The sequence below is a fragment of the Pongo abelii genome, chromosome 2 (assembly GCF_028885655.2).
Source record: "Pongo abelii isolate AG06213 chromosome 2, NHGRI_mPonAbe1-v2.0_pri, whole genome shotgun sequence".
Classification (NCBI taxonomy): Eukaryota; Metazoa; Chordata; class Mammalia; order Primates; family Hominidae; genus Pongo; species Pongo abelii.
In genome coordinates, this window is record NC_085928.1 from 125,385,213 (window position 1) to 125,405,534 (window position 20,322).

At 34.6% G+C, this 20,322-nt stretch overlaps 1 protein-coding gene across 18 annotated transcripts in view; it reads right to left on the reverse strand.

Moving 5' to 3' along the window:
- Nucleotides 1–20,322, reverse strand: part of RBMS3 (RNA binding motif single stranded interacting protein 3) — an 861,233-nt gene that overhangs the window by 741,034 nt on the left and 99,877 nt on the right.

Here is a 20,322-nt window from a genome sequence, read left to right on the forward strand (position 1 = left end):
CAGAGTCACCTTAATTCATATGAGACTAAGGTATAACCCAGGAGACTAATTTGTCGATACACAACATAAAACATCCCTTTATGATCAACAGATTTACATTTTGTAGAAATAACAGCATAGGAAGTTTGCTGATAAAATGTAATTAAGAGATAAAGAAATAGACAGGCAAGAAGCATTTTTTCCCCCAGACCATGTTAAGAAGTGATAATGCATCCCAGCTACATAGCAGAGAACTTCTCTCTATTGGCAAGGGAGTTTGGACTCTGGGATTCAAATTTCTTCTCCCTGTGCCAAGGCAATACACATCTGTCCTACTGTCAGTACCTTCTATGGCATAGTCTTCCTTTAGATATATTTTAAAATTACTGATTAAGTTAGATATTCATATATACCTGGATAAATATTATTTCAGCATCTATTGATAAAATCAATTCAACTCTCAGAAGACAAACTATATATATATTTTTTCTTCCAAGATTGTGGGGACAATCCACTGTGTTCTCCCTGAAATTTTCTTTCCAATCACATGATGAAAGTCTGAAGGCACCAGAGCCAGGGAGGGTAAGACATAAACAACAATTTTTATTATTTAAATTATGGGCAAATTAAAATCTAGGCAAATGGCTATTTTGTATACAACAATAATCAGAAAGTACCACCAGTGATTAATTTCAACAGGTCAGGCACTGTATGTAGCTCACGCCTGTAATCCCAGCACTTTGGGAGGCTGAGGTGGGAGGGTTGCTTCAGCCCAAGAAGTCTGGACCAGCTTGGACAATATAGTGATAATTCATCTCTACAAAAAGTTTTTAAAAATTGGATGAATGTGGTGGCATGCACCTGTAGTCCCAGCTATTCGGGAGGTTGAGGCAGGAAGATCACTTGAACCCAGAAGCTCAAGGCAATGAGCCATGACCATACCACTGCACTCCAGCCTGGGCAACAGAGTAAGACTGTCTTCAAAAAAATTTTTTTTTAAAAATTTAATATTGTACTTGGTGATAGAGATGGATATGTCTTTGTGTGAAAAAGGGTTACGTAAAAATAAAAATTGGCTTCAAAATCATGTTTTTTCCAACAGTGCAATTTCACCTCTAGTTTGCAGACCCACAACATCAGCATCTCTTAGGAGATCATGCAAACTAGTTCTCAGGCCCCATCCCAAACCTACTGAGTCAGAATTTCCAAAAGAAAGAAACATAAATCAGTTTTAACAAGTCTTTCAGAGGCTTCTTATGCCTGCTAAAGTTTGAGAACAAATGCCCTAAAATACAACTTCAGAAACAAATCCCAGATAAAACAGTCGGTCATTCAAAAAAGCAAACAAAAAGAAACAAACAAAAAGGTAATTCAAACAAGCAAACAAAGAAAATATGCCCAATTGTCTCATTCTTTCTGACAAAAACTCCTCAAAACTGGGTAGATCCACACTAAAGGATCATTAGAGCAAAATAGGAAGCGGATGTCAGGGGCCAACTGCATATAAGCATCAAACTAAAATCTGGAAAATAACATTTTAGACGTTAAGAGGGGTTAAATTTCTGCTAAACAAGTTTTCTAAACTTTCTGAGACTTTTCACTCAAATACTCTTGTTAGTTACTAATTGTTTTCTTAATATAATTCTCATGATGTTGAAGACAATCTTAAACCATAAGTAAAGCATAGCACAGATAGAATAGAAGAAGAATAAAGCTCTCTTGTTAGACTTTTCTGATAAATTATCACTCTCTATAATTGTAGCTTGATATCCTCACTTTTGGTAATCTCGTTCATACTTATAACTTCAAATGTCACCTCCATGGTGACAAAACTTCAAGTCTCTTTTTTAGCATTGGATTTAGATCATGCTTCGGTTTTCTGTTTGTTTAGAGCACATCTTCATCTGGATACCTCATTGTTATATAATTAATATATTTAAACCTGGATTAATATCTTTATTTTTAGAGTCATCACAGACTCCATTTTTCCAATCTTCATATCATCTACCACCTTTTGGCCTTTCTCTGGTCCCATATGTTTTGTGCTTCCCTACCTATACTTACTCAGGGTTACCTTGATTTCCTAAATGTTAACTTTCTGTTTCATTGCCTTTTGTAAAATACTAGCAATCAGTCAAAGAACTTTCTATGTATGTTATTTCTCTCTCTACTAACCAACTTGCATCAAGATCCTTACTTCTTTGCTTGGTTTCCTCTTAATTTCTTATTATCATTTTTTGGAAACAACTTAATTTTCAATATTAATTATTTGCAGTGATAATCAATGCATATTCAAAAGAATTTAACAATGCCTGCAACTCCAAAACTCACACAAAACTTTTCCTATATTTTTTATAAGAACAAATAAATACAGATACAAACATAAACATGTATACACATACACAGATTTCAAAGAAAGATTTGGAATCATATTATAAAACTGCTTTGTAACATTTTAAATTCTAACAGTATGGTATTTTCCTCAGTCATTATATCCATATTCATTGATTTCATGGCTGCATAGCGGTTCTTTGTAAAAATAAAACATCTTTCATTTAATCTATTCCCTTATCGATGGACATTTAGATTGCTTATAATCTTCTCTGTTAAAAGCAGTGCGACAATAAGCATCTTTGTAGATATACACTTTAATCTCTTTTCAAAAATTTCTAAAATTGGTTTTGCTATATAACAGGGCATGTATGTTTTTAAAGCTTTTGATACATTATCTCTCAAATAAAGATCCAAAATTCCCCTATTCAGTAATATTCCCCTAAGGATGAACAATGAGTGAAAGTGACTGTCTTCCGACATCTCAGTCTACTCTGGTTGTTAGGAAATGTTTAACTCTTTAAAAACCAAGTAGGCAAAAATAGTATCTCCCTCGTAGTTATTATTTCTTTGATTATTAGTGACATATATTTTTGAGTGCTTGGTAGCTATTTCTGTTTCTTCATTTATGCTTTTTTGTGTCTTTTATTATTAGAATATTTTCTCCCTTTTTTTCCTATTGAGTCGTACAAGCAAATTTTATATTTAGGGTATTAAACTTTTGTCATATATACTGCAGGCCTTTTTTTTATAAGACTTTGTTAGCTTTTTATGTTTTATTGTAGTAGGTTTTTTGCTATATGAAGATTTGTAAGTACAGTTGTCCCTCATTATCCATGGGGGATTGGTTCCAGGCACCCCCACCCCCATACTAAAATTTGCAGATGCTTAGATTCCTTATATATCATGGTGTAGTGTTTGTATATAACTTATGCACATCCTCCCATATAATTTAAATTATCTCTTGGTTACGTATAATACCTAAAACAGTGTAAATGCTATGTAAATAGTTGCTATACTATATTTTTATTTGTATTATTTTTACTATTGCTTTGTTGTTTAATTTTTTTTTTCAAATAATTTCTACCCCCACTTGACAGAACCCGCAGTTGGTAGAAATCATGGTTGGTGGAGCCCACAGATGTGGAGGGCCAATCGTATTACTTTAGTCAAAATGTAGGCATTTTATTAAAACAATAAAGAATTAAAAATATATCATTGTTTTCATTCACGGTTATTTCTTAAAAATGAAACTTACAAAACCACTCCCTACCCCAAAATTAAACCATTATTCACTTTTTCTCATCTGCCCGCTTAAAGCCTTTCTGTCATTGTTGTGCTCTAACTTTCTAACCTTGTGCCTCTCTGATGCATTGTTTCATCTAAGTCTGTTTTGTCATTATACCGTCCCTTCTCAATTCCAATCTCATGCCTGCGTTATGTTTCTACTTTTATTCTAGCAAGAATACTTTCCCTTCCTGCTGTTACTTAAGCAATATACCAAATGCCCAAATATATGCCCACCTCAAACCTGGCCCAAGACTGTCTTCTCCCTTTAAGGGTCTACTTGTTCCAACAGTCCTTGCCCTTTCTCCTCAATTTAAGTCAATGTCGCATGACTTAGCATTTAATTACCCTCCTTTGTTCATGAGTCCTCTCTGTTTTCTCAAATAAATTATCAACTTCTGAGGGGCAAGAATCACATTATAACTCCTGTCTTGTCCAAACCATCCCCAAGCAGTGGTGGCCTAAGGGAGAGCTCCAGAAACATGTATTGATTGATACAGCATTTTATTTCATGTTCTAATATTCCAAGTACCAAACTCAATGTTAGTAACTATAGGATACATAAGGAATAGATACAGTACTGGACTAGAAGATCTTAAAATTCAACATTGCACAAACACTGAAAAATCTTATTTCCCTTTTTCACAAAACGTCATGAGACCAAACGTACATAAAAGGGTGGGAGAAGGTAGATGTACTGAGATAAATGTCTTATATTGAGAGTAAACATGTGAGTAAGCAAAAAGAAACCAAATATTTCCCGGAAACAAAAAATGCCAAACACTTTGAGGAGAATTTTACCTTAATATTTTTGTCTTAGCTTTAGTATCTTTATAATTGAAAGTGAAATATTATTTTGAATTATTAAAAAGGAAGAAAGCAAACTGTAAGGGAAGCACAGGTAAGTATCAAGTAGGTTTTATTAAGTTTCCTGAAGATTATAAAATCAATTAAAGGACGTCTAGGGTAGGGAATTAGACCATACACTCTTTATTTAATAGATACTGACTAGCACTGTTGTAAGATCTGAGGGCAGAAGAAAGATGAAGTGGAGGATTCTCCATTCTGAGAGCTAATAGGATATACCAAAAGGAAGGCAAAAATGGTTATGTGCCCAAAATATATTGCTCAGTGAGTATTATTCGAGTTCAGGACGTGGAACAGCCACTTTCATGTAGACCAATCATTCAGTCAATTGACACTTATTAAACACCTACCACATGCAGGGGGTGGGGATCACATAGCTTGAAGACCTTTTAGATTGCCCTTGGGTTTTGAGCATGAAGAGCTTGGTAAAGGCAATCATAGTAATTGAAGGAAGATTAACAAAAGGGTAAAATTAAAGTTAGCAATGCTAAATGTGAGCAAGTTTGAAGATATTCGAAAGCTCAATGCTAAGCTGAAAAAAACTAAAACAAAACTCCATTCCTTCATTTCCCAGTGAATAGTCTGAAGAATTATCTAGTTAAAACCCAATACCACACCCAGAGCCAGTGCAGGCCTCACTCACAGCATTTTTAAACATGAGATTTCACTCTAGGGAGGCAAGGGCTGACACTCTGTAAGCTGGCTGCAAGAAAATGACACCTTTTCTCCCCTCTAATTTATTTACTCTAGGGGACAAAAGGCATCCCGGAAACTTAAATGAGGAAAGTACAAGTATTGTGAAATATAGCAATGTAAGAACCAGACAATTTTCCAATATATTCATCTCAGACTATACGGTGAGTTTTGAATAGAGTGCTGAGACAGACTTGCACTCCTTTCCAAAACAAAATAACAATAAAGAAAATTCATGTAAGAAGTATAAGAAATACTGAGAGCAAATCTCTATATGATTTCAATTCAGCTGATTGCGGAGATGGATGTGGAGAAGCATAATGGAAGTGCAAAGAAATGTTTCAATGAATAGCATTGATCTGAGCCATCTTAAGGATTTGTGCTCCATTATATTCACGTATCAAGTCAATTCCAAGCTTTTCAATTGCCCTCTCCTTACCATTATCACTAATAACAATCTCTTTGAGTTAATGGTTCTTATTTATATTTTATCACCTTCATAATATGTTAATATATTGGCATTCTTCACAGAACCCTGAAACACATTACTATTAGTCTAATATTGATCCTCAAGACATTTTTACCAAATAACTAAATATTCTTGTAATGGGAAGAAGTGACAAGAAGCTGAAATATTAAAACCTAAAGAAACTCCGGGGAAATGGTATTAAAGCAAGTTGCAGAATCAAAAATTGGACCTCCCACACCTATTATTCTACTAGCACACTCAGAGTCCTTTCACCTAACCACACTGTTTTCGTTTCTGATTACTAAATTCCTTTTCCAGACTTCGTTAAAATGTTTCTACTTGCACTAAATGTATATTAAGTATATTAATGATTTTTAAGTGTGGGTTAAAAAATGGTGAGTCTTCCAGTAGTTAAAAAAAATGCTAATTTGACCAAAGTGTTAAAAAAAAAAAAAAAAAAGGTCATCTTTTCAGGTCCTTGGGAAGGAAAAACTCCCTGAGTTTCCAAAGCATGTGAGATTTGGCCATCAAACTTGGAAAGATATGATTAAGTTCTATGAAATATGACTATGTAAAGAGGATTAACTACTATGAGAAATACACATTCTTGGTCTAACTTTTCTTCTAGGAGAAGAAACCGTTGAGGCTTTATGATCTCCCATCTTCTAGACATATTTTAGGTAGTAAATATTTCTGTGTCATCCCAGCATCACATCTTAAATAGGTTAACTTTTATATTATTCTTTTTATTGTCATGCTCTGATCTTAACATTTGAATTAAAAGTGAGAAACATATCAAGTACAGGGGAGAAAAAAGAAAACAACAGATTTAACCTAGGTTCATTAGATTTACCAGAGTCACTTTTTCTAGCTCAATTGATAAACCATGACATTACTTGACACTGATTAAGTAGCACCAAACAAGTTCAACAGATGAGGGTTGTTAAGAAATACAGTTGTACACATTCCCAAGATAATAATGTAAAAATAAAAATTCTGATTCCCAAAGCCTTTGGAAAAAAATATGTGTTCTAGCACAAAAACATTTCAGTGGGCTTTGAAATTTATTAGGAAGAGTTGGGCTGCTTAACATTGTCCTTGACTGCTGCTGCCCTTTTAACTTTGTATATAAGGTGGCAGACAAAGGAAGCTGACCTTTCACACAAGAGCAGCCCACAAGTAATGAGATCGTAGAATTGCTGACCCCAAGCACTTGTTGGGATCTGTGATAGTGTCACAAAGGAAGGAAGATATTCCTGTTTCTGCCAAATGTGAGGGTTCCCTTTCAGCTTGTACTTCAATCAGGAAGTCCATCTTCTTACCAAAGGAAGCAGAGTACAACCCTGTCATCAAAACACAGAGGGGCAGGACAACCTTGCAGGGCACAGAATTTTTGGGCCAAAGAGAGATGTTAATCCTTCTGTAATATGAAACTCATCATGGCAATTTTCAGTGTTTTAAAGGAAGTAAACTTAATTAGAAGATGAAAGATTTCATTTTTAGTATTTATATAAGTATGCTGAATATATATTTTAGAATTATTCATATTGGCAAAATTATGGCAATAAAATGCATGTCCACCTATGGGCAACGTGCATAAAACGTGGTACAAATAAAGTAGGAATAATTAATCTGACAATAAAAAAACAGAAATATCTGACAACTTGGTAAGAATATCTAAATTACATTTGTCATTGAAAAAGTAGTTAACCTGTTCAATTTGATCTCATATGTCAGATTGCATATTTGCAAGAGCATATAGAATTCTGTAAAAGACACACACCTTACTATTAATATTAGTTATTTCAGAGAGCTCTTGAAGACCTGTGTAGTGTATTGAGGGAGATTATTAACATTTTCCTGCTGTATCTTGAATTATTTCCCTAGATATGCAAAATATGCATTACTTTGAAATTAAAAAATTCCCTAAAGTTTCATGAAACATATATATATATATATATATATATAAAATTTTCTGCAATTGGGAATAAGGACCTCAATGCAATAAAAAAAAAGTATGATAGAGGAGAACACTGCAGAACAAACATAGGAGATTCAGCACAATTTGGAAAAATCAAGAGAAGTCCAAACCAAAATCACAGTTTGTACTCTTAGCCACAACAGGGTTATTGTTTTCAGATATTCCTTAGTGAGAAAAGCTTTGAAGTTTACATCAGAATTTCATCTAACATCATCTTGCATTAGTTTAGATATGTCTTTATACCCACGTAGGTAATTGTACAGGGAAATTGTGTTTTGTTTTCTTTCTAAAATGGGTATTTTGTCATTTTTACCTGATGCTTGAAGTCTTTTCAAAATTCTGAGTTAAAAAACCCATCTGGGTATTGCTTTGGATAGGTATACGGCATGGCTGGTTACTCCCGGACTATAGTCCAAAATTGGTTAACAGTTCAATATTAAGAACTACTTTAGTCAAGACCCTGGATTTTGAATAAACAAAATTGACAAAAAGATGGGCCTAAAACTCAGAACATCTCCTAGTTCTTCAAGCTAAGTTAATTTCCTGATATGTCCAACTTTCTGCCAACCCATAAAAGGAAGCCACATATAAGAGCTGATATTCTTGGCAATTGCTGAGGAATTGCCTCTCCAGTCTTCTCCAGACCACCACCACTACCATTTAATCCTGACATACTTGCTTACTTTCATCTCCCAGTTCCAAATCCTGGCTACTTAGTCTGTCTTTGAAATCCACTTCTGCCCCTCACTGAGTTGGCACGTGTATTGACTTTCTTGCCAGCAACTTATAATGCAGTACTATGTTTTTTTTTCTTTTTTCCTATTACAGTTTCTGACTTAACTCATCTTGTGTTTTATGGTTTGTCCCATTAGTTAGTTATGTAACCCAACTCAAGCCAACAGCCTCAGGGTACTAGCCAAGTGACCCATGTGCTTAATGTGAAAAAGATAGGACCCCAAGAGATTGTATCCATGTGGACATGTAAAAAAAGATGTCTTTTGACATAAAGCATCACAGAGGTGAAGATGACATTAAGCAACTCTGGTTCAAAAAAGCACTGCCTTCAGCAATGGACCAATGTACAAGACACACAAAACAAGATAGACTAATACCTTCTGAAAACCTTTTCTTATGAACTTAATCTGCATCATACACCATACTATATATTGCAGGGCATTCAGAGATGAAAACTGTGGTCCCAGTTCTCAGATTGTTTACAGACTAACTCTGACACAAATATGATCTGGAAGAGTATAGTTATGTTTGAAAAGCCAAAAATAAATTTACATCTAAGCAAAAAAAGATAAATTAAAACCCAATCCCACTGTACCTTGTAAAAAAAAAAAACAGAGAAACATATAAAAAGCAATAATTTAAAAAAAAATCAAGAAAAGACTGAAAGCTGAGAGAACAAAAAGAAGGAAGCAGAATTTAAGGATCAGAGGGCAGAGAGACAAAGAAGGCAAATCCATAGCAGAAAACTTGAGAATAGAATAAAAAAGGGCAAGCAAGAAAGGGCTACAGGAGTAGAAGCTACAACAAAGAAATAAAAATATTAGCCCTAGGAAGGACAATCTGGGAAAGACAGGGAGATGGAGAAGACACAATGTTAAAGCAAGGTTGCATCAGACAGCCATCCTAAATAAAACAAGGATGGAGAAATGCATACAATGAATTTGGCAGAAAAGATGGACCATGAATAATAACAATAACAGCTAGCCTTTTATGGGCCATGTTGAAATCTAGACACTCTTTTACCAGGCTCCTCCCCTCTAACGAAGGCTTATGTTAGCCCAGAGTAAGTAAGCATGACTGCACCCACATCCTCAACTGACCTGCTCCTTTGGTCCTCAGGCACATTAGTGGCCTCAGACTTCACTCTTGTTTAATAAGCAGTTGGTACTGTGTGGTTCTCATGGCAATACGGCTTTGCTGGTTGCACAACTAATGTCGCTTTTTCCTTCTCAGAACGAGATTCTTTCCAAACAGAACAACAACAACATTGCTCCTGGTTATATTTGTGAGCATATACAGATCGTATATGAATATGTTATATACAGAAAATCAAAAATACACATTAAAACTTGATTCCAATGACTCTTTCTGAAAACCATCCCTCTTTCCAATCAAAAGCATCAAGAAGGCTTTTATACAGGTTCTCCTTGAGAACTAGTGATGAGTAAGTCAAAACAACAAAAGCAAATGCTGGCTATTACTGAGTGCTGCAACAAGTGCAAAAACAAAGTAAAACACTAATTGTCTACATAAGCATTAATTTTCTTCCTAAGAGACCAAAAGTCTCAACTACAGGACTCCTCCACATCAAATTTTATATTTACATTGACGTTTTTTCCCAAACATCTTTCTTCTGTTTGTAAATGACCTTTTCCTTGCTAAACAGCTCTTATCCATTGCCTTTGGAAAGGAAAACAAGTTGTCACATTCCAGAAATGTTCAAAAGTACTTTGAGCCCTGATACCCTTAATCTTTCTCTTTAGTTCATTTTCTGTTTCTTCTTCTCTTTGTTTTATCTTTCTTCGTGTTTCTTATAAATAACTGGGTAAAGTTGTAGAACTGTCATCTTTTTTCTTTTTTTACTACACTGCTATTGACAGCCTCATCACTAAAAGCTTTGAGGCTCATAAGACTCTTCACAGTTTAAACGACTACTATGAAATTATTTGGGATGAATTAGAATTAATCAATAAGATTTCCAAAAGATGCTATCAAGAATGACATAAAAAAGAGAGTAGATAGCTAACTTGTGTAATATACCGTCAATGTATCTCAGATTATGAGAAGGTACTATAATATTTGTGAAAGAAAGTAAAAAAATAGTAGTTACTTCTATTTTGGTAAGACTCACCACTTTGTGATACCAACTAGCAGCAAAGTAAAATAAAATAAAATAAATTATAACTGGGAAGAACAGGAATGTGTCTTCTTAGGACCACTTTGCCTCTCCATATTTCTCTGTGGTCGTAAAGCCTCAGAGAAAATCTGAACCATTAAAATAAGCGTTAAGGTTTTCAGGAATGTATGTGCACGTGTGTGTTGTTGTTGTTTTATGTGTAAGAGAGACAATCAAAGCTGATTCATTGCATCTGCTGATGAAATTCAGTGAGATCTGTCTAGAGGGCTGGGAAGAAAAACTGAGTAATTAGATAGAGAATCAAAACATAGGGTGATTATGAGAGAATTCGCCCTCCAGCATTGGGGGATGGTGTGAATTTTCAGGTATAAGGATATCTATGGGGCTACAGACAGAAAAAAATTATTTCCTGAATAAGATTGGAGAAGATGGCTATGTCTAGGCTTGGGATCTTGATTTTCTTGTAACACTGGGATAAGAATGAAAATGAAGGAAACCATCACACTTGGCATATGGCTGGAGTAGCAGTATCTTCAGGTTGCCCAACCACTTGTGAGAGTGATGGTGGGTCTAGCTGCAGTGTGCGTACCTGTAGAGACATGTGTTCTTTAAAAGGCACGTAGATTCTCTAGGACTGAGAGAGACTTGTAGACACCAAGAGATGTTATTATTCTAGGTAAATAACCGTGAGAACTGGGGAAAAGGAAGAAATGTCAGTTTTAGTACATATAAAAAACCTATGACCCTATTTTGAGACAGAAGAATTGAGAAAAATTATGCCATGGAATAAGTATTGTGCCATTGATTTGCCTCTTGCCTACTCCCCTAAGACGGTGCCCTAGGGAAACACCTGTTACATTTAAGCTCTGTCTCTAGTAAACAATTTCACCAATTATGCAATAAAAAATTCTGTGAACCTGGCACCCACATCTGGAACTCCCAGTTGCTCTCACTGCCAAAGGTCAATCCAATGTGTCTGCTTTTGAAATATTTTAGCCAAAGAATGTTAATAACATTTTCCAACACACTGTGCTGTTCTACCACATGTCCCTCCCCGGAAATTTGGGATTACTAAAATACAGAGATATCTTGAGTGCCAAAAGGCCACAATAGTGAAAGATATGGCCAGCTTTTTAGATGCTCTGACCATCTTAAAGACCTACAAAGACACTGGTGCAAGGAAACAAACGCATTGCCTCCAAACTCTGAAAAGAAAAACTGCAAAACCCAAATCAATAAACATTTATATGCATATCTACAAAACATAATACATTGTCAACTTTATTCGTTGTTCCACTTAGTCTTCTAATAATCTCTTTGTACCTCAAAAAGATTTGTAGATTAGGTTTTTTTCACTTTGCAAGAATATTCATGTATGCAAGATGTCTCCAAATTCACAGATACGTATCAATTAAATTTTCTTGGACACAGAGTTTCAGGAGCAAAATTATAAAAGCTTTTTCAACATATTATTGTGAAATAATTAAATTTGGTGTTGAATGTTAGTGCACTTTAATATGTGTCTTTGGATGTGGAATGGAGGCCTCAAAAAGTGTCTATTGTTACAGGAAATAGCAAAACTTGAAGAGAAATTCCTCCATGTTCTTTCTTCTATTCCCACTGGCCTTTTCTTGTGTTTTTCCAGCTCAACAACAAAGTTAAACACGAGTCAGAAAGAGAAACTTCCATTGCTAACATGAAGCCCAATTGTCCTAAACAGGTAAATAATAAAGTTTAAAAGCAGTGGTTAATTTTTTGAAATAAATTGAGAAAAGGACATCAGAATTTTATTCTTTCCGGGATTCCCTACCTATGACTAAAAATGCAATATTTTTATTTCTAAACATGCAGTCTGAATTGGTGTACATTGGTAATGGACAGGATACCAGGGTTAATCCATGAACTGTCACCACCCTCCAAGGGTAGTTCCCACCAAGTCAAAGAAAATGAAATGTGGTTTTCTCAACTTTCAAGAAGAAATTAAAGGCCATAGGTCTGTCACATATTTATTTGTTGAGTATCCCAGAAAACAATCTCTGAAATTTTACATGAAGATGGAGATGAGATGAATTATTAGCAAATAATGTCACCAAAATCATTCCAAGTCTCTTAAATACTTCAAATACTTCACCTACTCAAAACTAGTTAAAAATATATTTGCTTGAATTCTAAGTTATTTAATTTTAAGTTACATATTGGGTGTCAAAATACCATTTACATGGTTGAAAACTGTTAAAAGAAGCAACATGAGAATTTACAGACATCAACAATAGCCTCAAATATGACTCACATACATAAGAAAAACTTTCAATATATCTTAACCAGTTCCAGAAAACCAGATAGTTAGTATTGTTTTCTATTTCACTTTTCATTAAATTGTCATCAATCAGCGAAAATGACTAAGCAGTAGTACATAGGATTAAAAAACAATAAGCTGTCTCTAAAAAAAATCCTTATTAAATTCTATGCATGATCTATATTCAGCTTGAAAATTATCAGCTAAGAGTGGGATGACCAGAAGATCATTTGCATCTAGCATATTGAATGTAATATATACCAATTTCTTAACCTCACAATATAATGATAGGAAAGTTAAGTCTAAAACAAATTTAAAAATCAGCTCCTAAAACTTAAAATATTGTTAGATTTACTGTTCTCCTATTATACCTTACTGTCCACACAACAGGAAAGGGCACTATTAGGGTTCCCTTGACTAATAAGGCATGTAGTCGAGTCTCACTTTTGTATTTATCATTCATGAAACAAAATTCAGGGTTCCATTTACTTGTTATTTTCCTTGAGAATTTGATATATTTTCTTTAAGCCTTTTCATGTGTCTATATTTGGATTCTTTATGCTTTTATAATATTAGGAACATAGTTAACTGTTTTAACCATTTGATGCATTATAAACATTCCCCCATCACTAAATATTCTTCTACAACATAATTTTCAATGATTAAGTGGTGAAGAGCTATGCTTCAGCAAATAGAAATGGCTTTTATGCATTTGAGGAGCTCCTAAACTCTCCTGTGTTAAAGACAAGCTACCCACCTCAGAGCTGAGTCTGTAATAAAGTAAATAAAAATATGCAGTTGGGCTTCAGAAATGATAACGTTGCTATTTATTTATGGACCACCCTTCTCTTAACAGCTCAGCAACTTCATACCTTCCACAGCAGAGGCCACTATAATAAATTGTTGAGGTCAGGGTTATTTCACCCATTTCACAAATGAATAAATGAACACACAGACTGATATGAATACAAACCAATTTCCCCAAAGGATTATCCTCCTTGTTTTATACTCCAAATATACTTAGAGAAGCAAGCATAATAGCAACTTATGGACTAAGTTATATGAAAATAATGTATGATTTTTTCAAAGCTTAAATAATAATTTAAAATAGCATATGTCATTTGCTTTCATTAATTCAGCTAACAGGGGCTTTTTGAAAAACAAGAAGGAAATCTCAAAAGAAAAACTAGAAAAGATAATTTTCTTGTTTATATGTCCTTGGGAAGTTATTTCCCTCCTACAATGCCCTATACTGTAGTAACCACAGTATTCAGTTCCCATGTTTTCTAGGCTACTATTCTGAGATTCAGAGATTGTAGGTTTTGTGGATTTGTAGGTTTTGGATTCAGTCGAAATAATATTTCATTAATTGTTATATTTACACGGACTCCTTATAATCATTCATGAAACTAAAGTTGTCAGTATTTTAATGTGGCAATTCTAGTCTCCTTCGTTACCTCAACTGGTTTAGCCAAACACGCATAACCATTTAGCTCTACACCACCCGTAGAGAGGAAGTTAAATGAGGAAAAGTAAAGCATACTATCACAATTAAGTTTTTGAATACACCTTAATTTTACCCACTCAGAAGAAAAATTGTAACTACCACAATAAAGCTGGAAAAGGTCACGATTAAAGAATGACTGTCATTTTGTTCCACTCCTGGGAACTGCTATCCACCCACTCCCAAGTGATGGACGTGTTTCTCTCAGTGCCCTGGATTTAGATGTGTGAAAGGATGAAGACAGTTAAATTTTTCAGATCACCAGAGAGCCAGTAAAGCAGCATTTGATCTGCTCTGTGGAAAGCATCCAGGAACCAAAGAAAAACTCATGAATGACAGAAAACCGAGGTCACCTGAAGATACCACTAAGATACCAAAGCAGGCTCAGCTATCTCACAATGGAAGGGATCATAGTGAAGGAACCCAACCTAGAAACCAATGCATTGACATACAAATCAGAGAATTTCCCCACAAAATGATAGGATCTATTATCTTTCTTTTATTATCCATACTTTTGAAATTTGACATTTATTAGGAATTGGTTTTGAATTATTAAAATTTTATTCATGATTCCACATAATATATACTCCCTAATAAACCTACATGGATAAAACAAAACATTTTTAATGAGACCAGATTATCGGCCAATATCAACTTAAAAGAAAAAAAAATAAAAACAAAACCAAGCAAAATTTAACTCATCTCAGTCTACCACTCTCTTTTTCTTTTTAAAATTACTTTTGTCTAAAATCTGAAATCTAAAAATAGCCAATTCTATAAGCTTTCTCAAGGCCCTGAAAACAATCACATATGAGTAGTGGTGATGATTAGTATGATTAATCCTATAGATTTATTATCTCTAGGAAGCTAGAGGCTATTAATTTTTATTAACAAATATTATTTGAAAAACACTGTATTAAATCACCTCATTAAAACCGGACACCTCTTTACGACAACATCTCTGTTACAGAAATAGAAGCAAAAGTTGTATGTCCTTGTGTATCTTTGTAATTTTTAACACTGGTAAGAAAAGAGCAATATTTATACAACACTGAATAGCATCATATTTCCAAATATCTTTAAAAAGCAATATACTGCCACCTATTTTGCCATCTGTAAGTTGCTGATTCTTATTGCCTAATACTTTTCTTTAGGTACAAATGAGATGAAGGTTTTCTTACAACAGTTCCATAAAGTAGTAAAAAAAAATTTATAATTTCAAAACAGAAATGAGAAAGTCACTTTTGCTTTTTGAATGTGTACTCAATGGGAATAATTTTCATTCTTCCACTTGAATTGGTTTCAGATCTATTCAGCACCGATGTGTTTTCTAATTAAATGGCATGATCCACTCCATATTTTAAAAATGGTATTATATGTCTGTTTCCGTTTTCCGAGAGGATATTTTCTAAGCACATTCAAAATAGTTCAACATTTTCCCACTACTGCAAAAAATAGCAACACATATCCTCAACACACGTATTACACCACATGAATACATTTTCGCTTTTGGTCTCCCTTCAGTTCCATCTGCACTCTTGCTGTGCAATAGCTATAGCATAAAAACGTCTATTCTCACATGCTTTTGATATTACACTATTTAATCACATACAGCTGTGGCTTATGAGACTGTTACAAAACAATTTCAATGTAGTACTCGAAGCCAATTTTGAATAAACATCAACCATTTACTCTGAATAAAAAGTTTGACATTAAAAAAGTTTTATTTTAAAAGAAAATACTTTCTTTGTTGTTTTGGTTTGATTTTAGAATTTGGCATGGGCATAATCGTGACTGAACTCTAGCTGCCAAAAGACTGATAATGTCAAAAAGGTTGTGTAAAATCATATTAGTGCAAAAATGAAGCTTTCCAGAATTCCTGAAGCCAGAAAGACCTGGAATGAACTTGCATCCTCCCTTCTATATTGTCTCCCTCCCTGCAAATTATCCCTACCCCCAGCCCTCAGATACATTTTATTACTTCATGGAAATAATTTTATGCTATTTTTTTTTCCAAATTGAAAGAAAGTGAAAGGAAAATGCTTTAGAAAGATGCTGTTAAATATACATGATATTTTCCTTAAGTTTGAATCCATTCTGGAGAGAAGAAAATACCATGAACTTTTTACGTTTCTACTCCTTTTAAGTAGGCACCAAACTTAGTGTTGTAAAAACCATGTCTGTATCATGGAAACAAATAGCAAAACATGCATTGGGATTGTGTCCAATCCCACTGATAATGAAGGCTTGGGGGAGTTAAGAAAAAAAAACAAAACTAAGAAACAAGGATGGCCCCTTCCTTCTATTTTCCTCTTATTTGAAACCAATTAAAAATTCTATACAGTCTAAAGTGAGACAAACAGGATTTATCGTAGTTTCATGCTATCATAGTTTCATGCTATTATATTACCCCCTGAAGCGAAAGAAAATATTTGGAGTTGTAGCTAAAAATTCTGTCGCTGGAAGATTTTAGAAAACCAGTTTTGTATGTTTCAGGCTTTCAAAGGAAAACAGAACTTTGGAGTTTTCAAGGCTGTTTTAAAACAACTGGCAAGTTACCAACTCTGGATATCAATGCAAATCTGAGGCAGGAAGTACTAAGGAAATTCTAAACTCATTCCCTCCCTCTGCAAGATTTTCTACATTTTCATGCGTAAGGAGGGTGTTACAGGGTTGTTTTGTTTTGCTTTTGAAGGATCTGTACATTCACATCTTTAAGAATATTCTTTGCTCCGTAGTAGAAGCCTCTCTTCCTTCACCTACTTGTGTTTTCAAGTGTTTGCTCATGCTATGGCACAATCAATTGTGCTTCAGCTAGACTTTTAGAGACGGGTGGCTGCAGATGGTTGAATATTCAGCCTGAAATCAATGTGCAGTTGATTAATTACTTCTTACACCTGGCCCCTTCTTCATATCAGGCTCTGAACACAATCTGAATACCACCAGCCAAGAAATTCTATTTGGGTCCACTAGTCTGAACCTCTTTCTTCAAGACCTTCTGGGGAACCAGAAGGGAATGCAGTAAATTCATGTGAGAGCAACATCATTAGCAACTGGGCACTGGATTGGTAGAAACATAGTGAACTGGTAAGGGTGTGGAAAAGGAAGAAAGGAGAAACTTGCTGTGTGTGCTTAGGTGACTTTTTAAGTTTTATGAAGATGACTAAAGTTTTCCAAATATATGTGAGAGAAATATCTATTTCTCAGCTGGAAAAAAAATCAATTCACCAGGCTGTAACCAGGTTTTCTTCTTTTTAGCTTATCTAGTTTGACTAACTTTTTTTCAAGAACCCCCCACCCCGTCCACTCCCACCTACTCCCCACCCCCACCCCCACCCCCCACCCCACCCCGGCAAGTACCTCAAAAATTCAGAATGAAATTCACCTGGGATCTCATAATTCAACAGCAACAGGTTGGGTTTTTTTGGAAAGGGTGATAAAATACTTGAAAAATGTTGGATTTCAACTAATCAAACATTTTGTATTTTGTCATTAAGCTAATGAACTATTTTTTGAGCCCCCTTTCTCTAAAACTTGCTGATTATTCTGGGTGTCCCTTCCAAACAGCAAATTTGCCTTGATAAACTATTTTTTCATCCAGCTGTTTCTTATTTAAATATTACAACATATCACTAAGATTTCTTCATTATTCCTTAACCAAAGTAATGTTCCTCCTTGAAATTGCTTCTTTTGGTTAAAAAAAAAAAAAAAAAAAAATCAAAAAGAAAATTGACAAATGACAACTTTTTAAAGATGTGAGGTGTGAAAAGAGGGAGCATAGGATAATAATATTGTTACACATTATAGATATGAGTCAACCACTGGGTTTTTCATCTTAACTTACACGTATATTTTTCTAATATAAAACATTTTAAGGATTTGAAAAATTATTTGAAGGAGCATAAACATTTACTCTTAAAGAAACAAAGTTGAGAGATTCATTCCAATGCAATGGAAAATAATAGGAGCAGAGAAGGCAGGGAAGTGTCACAAGTTCTTCTAAAACTTTACTATGTATTCCAGGGAATGGAAACATCTGCATTTATTTCTTAAATCTCATTTTCATTTTGTTTTATCATTAAAAAATAGCAAAGGTATTTATCATTACACAAGTAGAAAAAGAGAGTTCAGCATGTGTGCATTTTCTGAAATAATGTAGTAATAAACATTTCAATCCTTTAAAATCCCATGAAGATTTTCCCCAAAAAACTAATGATAGTAAATAGCCCTTGTGGATTGGCAGGAAGAAAACCTACCTCAATTAAGAGAGAAATTTAAGATATGTTATCACCAGAATGTGATTTTTACCTACCGTAGAATCTATTTTCATCAAACATAAGTATTCTTGACATATCAGCATCATTTTAAATAGCTATGAATTTCAAATTGGATTATATCTCCAAGCCAAGGCTACAAAGAGTGGATTTTGTGAATTCCACCCAGGCTTACCAAATAAATATAAGCAGCATGTACTTCATTTCAAATGATTATAAATTATATTTTGAGGTATAAGTGTAGAAGGAACAAAAAGTGATGTGGAAATAACCTAGTTGTTTTCCCATTACTCTGAAACATGATGGTACTTCATTGTATAGTATTAACCCTGTCAGAAAGTCCCCAGTACCCACATTTTAAAATATGATTGCACATTGACTCTTCATCTCATTTCCTCTCTATGCAAGTTTCAAAACAGGGCACGTTTTCTCATCTTCAGCTTCCAGGAATGCTATTAATGTCTGTCATTTCAGAGCCACCATAACAATATAGGACAACTTCAAAGCATTGTCAACATTTTACAACATAATAATCAATATGAACTACCATGATAGGCAAAATAGCTGATCTTATATTCCCTACTATCGTGATCTGATTATCCAAATATCAACATAGGATGCCTAATGGATCTAACTTCTTTAAAAATGTTCCAGAAGTTCATGGTGTTGGCTAGCTTGAGAGTAACAAGATCCAGATGCCGCCTGTCTATACAACACTAAACTACGTAGAACTCCAAAACAGATATCTACAATCTCTCTATTTTTCAGGCTCCTCTTTTCCCTCACTATTCCACTCTCTCTCTTTACCCCCCATCTTTCTCTCTCTCACACACACACTTTCTACTAGTATAGCTCATCCAGCACCCTGTGTCTTTGATAAAATGTGCATAACATTCACTATTTCCTGTTAGTAATAGGTTAAAAGAAGTCTCAAACAGAAAAACAATTATGTTATTCATTTCAATCTAAAGTTTCTTTTCTGAATATATACCATAGTAGAAAACAGGGACCCAAAACAAAGTGTAATTTTTGAAACACTTGGAAAAATTTAGCCAAATGAGTAAAAGGGATGGAATGTCTGATATTTTTCAGGCAACCTTTGAGTTTATTGTTTTTGTTTTGTTGAGGCATGAGAAATGACTGTAAATTTTCCCCTTTTCACTTGTCCTTGCTCTGCCATTTCCTTGAGGAATGGCAGGCAGCATTCTCAACCTAACACCCCCAAAGAGTTAAAACTTAAGGCACCGAGCAGGAGGGCTAGTCTATTTAAGCATCAGCAGCACAAACTAAATGCTCACAAAGGCAAACAGCAGTGTGAGTCGACCTTGGAGGGGCAGGGTGGATTCTAAAGCAATTGAAAAAGAAAAAATAAAGCAATAATATTTCGTGTAATACTGAAAGTCTGCTTCCCAGTCTGGTTTACAAATAGGCATTGTTGGATGAGACAAAATAAATGACAGATAACTACAGCATGAATTACCAAACCCTAATCATATCACCGAGTCCTGGTGACAGCATAGATCATTCAGGCACGCCTTGTTCACTCTCGGCATATTTATGTATTAAGGAGACAGTGGAGTCTGGCTAATGCTAATACAATACAAAATAATATCACCCATAAACTCGAGGTGGTCACTTCGCTAACATGTTTTCCCCCTAATCAAGTCCAATTTAATTGACAAATTGGAGCAGTGATTTCACACCTGAGAGTCTTTCATGTCTAACTGCAGGATAAAGTTCAGGGTAGGTACTGCCCACTGCTTACTTAC